The sequence below is a fragment of the Mauremys reevesii genome, linkage group 15 (genome assembly GCF_016161935.1).
Source record: "Mauremys reevesii isolate NIE-2019 linkage group 15, ASM1616193v1, whole genome shotgun sequence".
Taxonomy (NCBI): Eukaryota; Metazoa; Chordata; order Testudines; family Geoemydidae; genus Mauremys; species Mauremys reevesii.
Window position 1 is genome coordinate 27,174,779 of NC_052637.1, and position 6,716 is coordinate 27,181,494.

A 6,716-nucleotide genomic window follows, 5' to 3' on the forward strand; every position below is an offset into this window, starting at 1 on the left:
TGCTTTTACATGATGTAATTGAATGGGACTCTTTTTCATTTGAGTATCAGAGGGGTAGCCATGTTAGTCTGGATCTGTAAAAGCAGCAAAGAATCCTGTGGCACCTTATAGACTAACTGACATTTTGCAGCATGAGCTTTCGTGGGTGAATACCCACTTCTTCACTTGCATCCGAAGAAGTGGGTATTCACCGACGAAAGCTCATGCTGCAAAACGTCAGTTAGTCTATAAGGTGCCACAGGATTCTTTGCTGCTTTTTCATTTGACTGTTTCTCATCAGATCCTACCCATATTTTATCATTTTCCATCCTCTCCTCCTTACTAGGACATAGAGAATCTCCATTAATAGATCCTCCCCTAAGCGATATCTTTGTCCGACCATGTGCTCTTCTGCACCTGTCAGCTTTCCAGCAATCTGGTTCCATTTTGTTTTAGGTCCTGCCTCAGCACAACACTTCCAGCCCAACCTTGCTATGATTCTAGGCCTTCCAGCAAAGGGCACCCAGTAAAAGTTTGTTTTCCAGGTGGTATTCTCTTGTTCTTTGAACCTGGCTTTAAGAGGCACTTCTGTTCCAATGGAAATGCCAATGAATCCATTTCTCAGACCCTGTGGAGCATGGGGTCTATCTCAGATTAAATGTTTGTGGGGAGGGGGCCCTTATTAAAATGCACTGGCCAGGTCCAATATTTTCATTCTCCTAATCACTTTCTTTGTTATTCTCCTGCTCCTTCTTTTCATTGAATGTTGGCCGAGGATCAGAGATCAGGAGCCAGAGGGTTGAATTCAAGAACCTGACGTGACGCAGAAGGCAGGAGTCTGCGGCCCTTTCTCATGCTAGGGAACCCCTGGTCTGGGACTACTCCCCAACTTGAAGGAGTGGAAGTGTCGCGCACATGCCCTCCGAGAGAGCAGTGCCCACAGATGAGCTTGAACACCCTTCGGCTTTGCTTCTCTTAGCTGTCTTCCTCCACCCATTTTGCCTTGCAGCTCTCTGGCAACCACTCGAGTCAAACCCCAGAGACCAATTTACTGCTTAGGGTCCCAGATTGCAATATGTGGTTTTTCAACAGTGAGAAGTGAGATGTGATGCACCAGCCAGGTCAGATGCATTGCCGGCGAGTGACATTTAAAGGTGTAAGTGGTTGGTTTCTTATGTGGCTTCTCGCCGTACCAAGTGATATGGGTATACGCTTGAAGGTCCTCGGTTCTCAGAAAGGAACCGGCCTAACTAATAATCTCTGTAACATCTCTGAAGGATTCGCTGCTCTTCTGATTGCTCTCGGTTATTTATAAGATCAGCACAGTGGCTCCCCTTGTGTGTCTGGAATGGGGAAGGTCAGGGACTAAATTAAAATACCTCATGGACCAGAACTACTACGTTCCGGAAAGTTCAGTTAACAGGGGCTCTGCGTGTGTATTGGGAGAGGTGAATCTGCACCTCCTAATTCCTATCCGGGTTTGAGGTGGAAGCAATGAAAGGTCAGACAAAAGGCTGTCCACAGGCAGCCATGTTGTCCCCTCCAGCAACATGTGTCTAGGAAGCTGACAGCAGCTGCATGCAGGAACACCCTGGCTATCCGTGTTCCTAGGCTGCCTAAAACCAGCACGTCCAGGGAATCTCACTGGAGTGCTGTTTCCCATGGGATCTGCAGCCTTCGTTTCAGTTCCCAAAGGTTCATGTAAACATCTCAAACAGAACCTCTCACACTTCCAGCAATGGACAAAGCACAGGCGTCTCGCTCTTGACAGTCAGATGCCCAGCAGAAGAGAAGGAACATGCTGTCCAAGCCCTTCACTCTCTTGTTATCGCTCTTTTGCTAGCGAGTTGAGGGTAACACATGATAGTCAATCTGTGGCAGCTTTGTAGTGGTGTCTCTACCGAATGGTGGCAAGTGACCAGAAGCCTGAGGGTCACACTTAATTGGAGCCGCTGGGAGGGATAAACCACCCCCCCACTTTATTCCTTTGCCTCTCTGGCCCTGTCACAGAGAGACAAAGTCAGCCCTGGGAACTGAGGGCACCACCTTGCCTTGGAAGGAGCAAAGAGGACAGCAATATTTATAACCCAAACCAGGCTGCTGCTCATGATCTTCTTAGCATAGGTGCAATGTGCCTCAGGTGGCACATGAGCAGGATTCCTCTCCTAATTTGGTCAGCACGCTTTGCTGGGCTAGCACATCTTTCTCTGCTGTTGCACTGAAGAAACAGTGGTGGGGTAGGTGCAGGGGTGGTTGCTGCCATAGCCTTTGAAGTGTTATGTTTCTATTTGACACATTTCACAGCTACAGCTTATCTGCAAAGTGAGTGATTCTTCTGAGGTCTGCTTTGCGAGCCTACCACCTTGTGCAATGCAAAGCCTACCACCTTGTGCAATGGCTCCGTGCTAACACACAGACAAGCTGTGGTCACTTTGATTCAGTAGAGGCTGCTGCAGAGGTGATGCAGCACAACAAACCCAAGGCACATCAGCTCAGTAAACAATCGCCTTCATTCGCATGTCTCTGGCCCTGAATGCAGCAGGAAGAGGTGCTGAACTGCGGCTCCCTGACAGATGTCTCAGCAACGTGCTTTAACCCAGAGGTTGCATGTGCTTGATTGGAAATGCAATGGCAGATGGACTGTCCTGCCTAGGGTTTCACAGGACTAATGGCTGGCTGCAGACCTTTCCCACTTGGGAGCAAAATAATTCTAGAGCAGCCAATGGCAAGGACTCTCTTTTCCCAGATTAGAAACAGGAATGGCTAGAACACAGGACTCAGGTGGTAATGACAGGTTTCAGAGTAGCAGCCGTGTTAGTCTGTATCCGCAAAAAGAACAGGAGTACTTGTGGCACCTTAGAGGCTAACAAATTTATTAGAGCATAAGCTTTCGTGGGCTACAGCTCACTTCATCAGATGCATTCAGTGGAAAATACAGTAGGAAGATATATATATACACAGAGAACATGAAACATAGTTATAACTGTTTCCCCATGCTTATTCCCACCCCCACCTCCACCCCCACAGTTCCTTACATCTCCCTGTCAATTGCTGGAAATGGGCCATTTTCATTACCACTACAAACAGTTCTTTTTCTCTCCTGCTGGTAATAGCTCACCTTAACTGATCACTCTCCTTATAATGTGTATGGTAACACCCATAGTTTCATGTTATCTGTGTGTATATATATCTTCCTACTGTATTTTCCACTGCATGCATCCGATGAAGTGGGCTGTAGCCCACGAAAGCTTATGCTCTAATAAATTTGTTAGTCTCTAAGGTGCCACAAGTACTCCTGTTCTTTTTGTGGTAAAGACAGAAATCTGACATTTATATCCTGCCGTTCGTCCTGAAAGGATGAAGGATCCCCCTGTGTGGTTGTACGTAACCAAGCATGCTGGGGCCCTGATCCTGACTGGGTGCTATTGTGATACAAGCAGTAATAGCAATACTGGACCTTTATATAGCATGCAGCCTGCTCAGAGCACTTCATAATCCATTCTCACAACACGCCTGGGAGGCAGGTAGTATCTTTATCCCCATTTCACAGAGGCCCAGGTCGTGGAAGTGACAGCAAGTCAGGGAGACGCCCGGATTAGAGCTCATGCTCTTTGAATCTCAGCTTTGTTTTCATTGCTCCAGGCATTGCTGTCTCACCACTGGCAAAAATGAACGTTTACTGGCCCTGCTGTGGTGCTGTCACTAAGTACGGGGAAGGGGTGGGAGGAGACCTGACCTCTTTGGGCTTGAGAGAACTGCAGCTTAATGGCTTCTGCTCATTTAGTGGTATTTTTACAGCCAATGCTGTACTGAAAGGATACTCCAGGAGTTAGGAAGCTAACTGGGGACTTAGGAGCCCTGGGTTCAATTCCCTGCTCTGTCACAGACTTCCTGGGTGACCTTGGGCATGTCACTTGGCTCCACTGCACCTTGGTTCCCATCTGTAAAATGGGGCCAATAGTAGTGTCCTACCTGGCAGGGGGAAGAAATACCTTAAAGAGTATGAAGTGTTTTGAGATCTACTTACATAAAGTGCTGTCTAAGAGATAGGTATTATTATAAGTCCTAAGCAAACCTACAACAGACATCAGGGTGAACAGCAAAGCACCCCACCCCCATACTCCACGCACAAGTTGGGCGCTACCATACTTTGCATACACATATTCTGCTATTGCCTCTCAAGCTGATGAGCTCTGTGCAGAGGGTGCCATGTTAAACAAGTGTCTGCTGAAACAGCACCTTTGAGTGCAGCACCTCTTTGCTGAGAAACGCTGACATCGATTGTTATTTTATAAGGGTTGGACTTACCCTGCCAACTCATAACCATCCTGTGGAGTGTTGGTGTGAACTCCAACCAAGGCTTCAGAGACTTCTGACATTTACAGAAGAGCTTTGGTCTATGATGCTTTTGCCAACTTCTACAAAGCGTGCTAGCATCAAGTTTCTTGCAGCTCAGCCATGGTAGCTGTCTCATCTGGGCAGCGCTTGTATGTCTTGTGTATGAAATCTTCAGCTCCCACCCCAACAGTGACAAGGCTGCAGAGAAGGAACCCCAGAGACTGCAATGTTAAAATGAAAGCTGCCCACTAAATGGACTGGACACAAGGGGTTTTTGTGTGAGGTACACTTGAGTGATCATGAAGGCGAGGGATGATAAAAATGGCCAGTTATTAGCATTCAGACAGTGAATATTTTTGCTCCCTTATGACCTAAGGGCCCACAAACCTGTTATACAAAATCTTCATGTTTTTCTCTGATGTAAGGGGAGATTCCTGCTCCCAGGCAGTGACACTGACTAGCTTCTGGGAGGAGACACAGGAAGAACAGTTATGTACAATATGGCACAATAGGTCTAGGTCTCTAGGAGCATCGCAGGAGACTGGGCATTCCCATCAGGGACCCGTCGCTTCTGGGTGAAGGCCCAGGATGAGATGGGCTGATGATATGGTCTGAGATTGCAATTATTCCTGGGTACGTAGCGCAGTCAGGAGCTGAACAAGTATTTTCTCCACGGCCCTGTCCTGCCACATCTGCATCCCACACCTGGACTTCTCTTGGGCAGGGATGGTGCCAGTCCTACTGAATTGAGTGTCAATTCTCTGGTGGCATCAAATGCCTGTCAGTTCATTTGTGCTCATCAGACCTGCTTCATGTGCTGCACAGGCATGGTGTGACTGGTACCTGCGCCTCCGATTCCTCAGGCAGAGTGTCTTAGAGAAAAGCCCTGAAAGGCTGGTCAGCCTGAACTAGATGTCGGTATGGACCAGACCCTGGATAACGGGGACCTCTAGGAGCTATAAATTATCAGCTTTGAAGGAACCCTCGGGGGGTTCAGGTCAGCTCTCCGCTGTAAGTTACTTGTGCGCGCACCAAGTACGAATCTCTCATGTACTATTACATTGTGTCCAGGTGCAGAGGCCCTGGCAGGCAAGGACTTAACTCACCACTCAGCTTTGTTGCAGGTGTAAAGGTCCAGGTAACGAAGTGCAGGTAAAGGCCTCATTAGGCGCTCAGAGGTAAATCAGGGAGCACAATAAAACCTGCTCCCTCAGGGGAGAGGCAGCACTTGGGAGCACAGTGAGAAGGGCCCATTCAGCTGTATCACAAGCAGGCCATTTGGTTTTCTATTTGAGAACTACGTTTTGCCTGTTAGCCCCAGAGCTGAACCCTAAATACTGCAGAGAAAAGCCCCTTTGATCCCAGCTGGGCCCAATTCATCCCCTGGGGAAATTCCACTGGAGTCACCAGACCTGCATAAGGGAATGAATCTAGGCCAGGATTCTTCTGCTCCTGGGCCATGTTGGAGGACTGCCAGCATGTACACATCTAATTCTGAACGGTGAAGCAATGTCAAACTGGAGTGAAAGCCTCCTGGGAAGATGAAAGCCAGAATGCCATGAATTCTTCGACAGGCCCCTGTGCACAGTTAGAATACAGGGCACTGATCCATACTCCAGCAGACAAGACACGTCTGGTCACAGACACAATAGGGCATTTCCTATGGGAAGAAAAAGACCAGATGTGCATCTTTTGCCATTTGCTTTCATTTGCTTAGCCCAGCCAGACATGGTCTGTGTCTTTGCCTGGTCCTCTCTCTAGCTCAGCATTTCTCAGTGTGGCCACCATGGCTGGACATGGCCACTAGTGTATTTTTTTTTGTGGCCACGACAGCCTCCAAAGCATGGGTCGAGGCTGGGGGGTGGGTGGGTGCAAAGCAGCAGCCCTTTACCGTAGCACCCAGCTATTGCTCCCGGATGCACTGCCTTGGTATTTGTGCGGCTGGCACTGCTGGCAGGGATCGGCGCCCTGCACTGCACAGCCTCCTCAAGGACTCTGGGAAGCACGTCTGGAGACACATGGGGCTGGTGTGTGCGGCACCAGAGGCAGCTCTGGGCTGCAGTGTTCAGTCGCTGGGGCACTTCCTTGGGCAACTCCCCCACTCCCCCCCGGCCAGAGCATAGTGAGCCTGAGACTCTGCAGGCGGTCGGTGAGTTCCTAGCAGCAGGGCTCAGGCTTCATCTTCAGCCAGCAGGTCAGGGGGGAGGTTTACTCTTTAGCGTCAGAGCAACCACCAGCAAAAGTTGGTGGCTGCACTCTGAGGCTGCCGAAATAATTTGTTGTGAGAACCCCTGATCTAGCTTGTTCTCAGCAAAGTGCCAGGAGCCTCCTGGCGATGTCTACGTCTCTGCCGCACTGTTCCACCAGCGCCCAGCAGAGCCCTCTGCTGCAGACGCAAG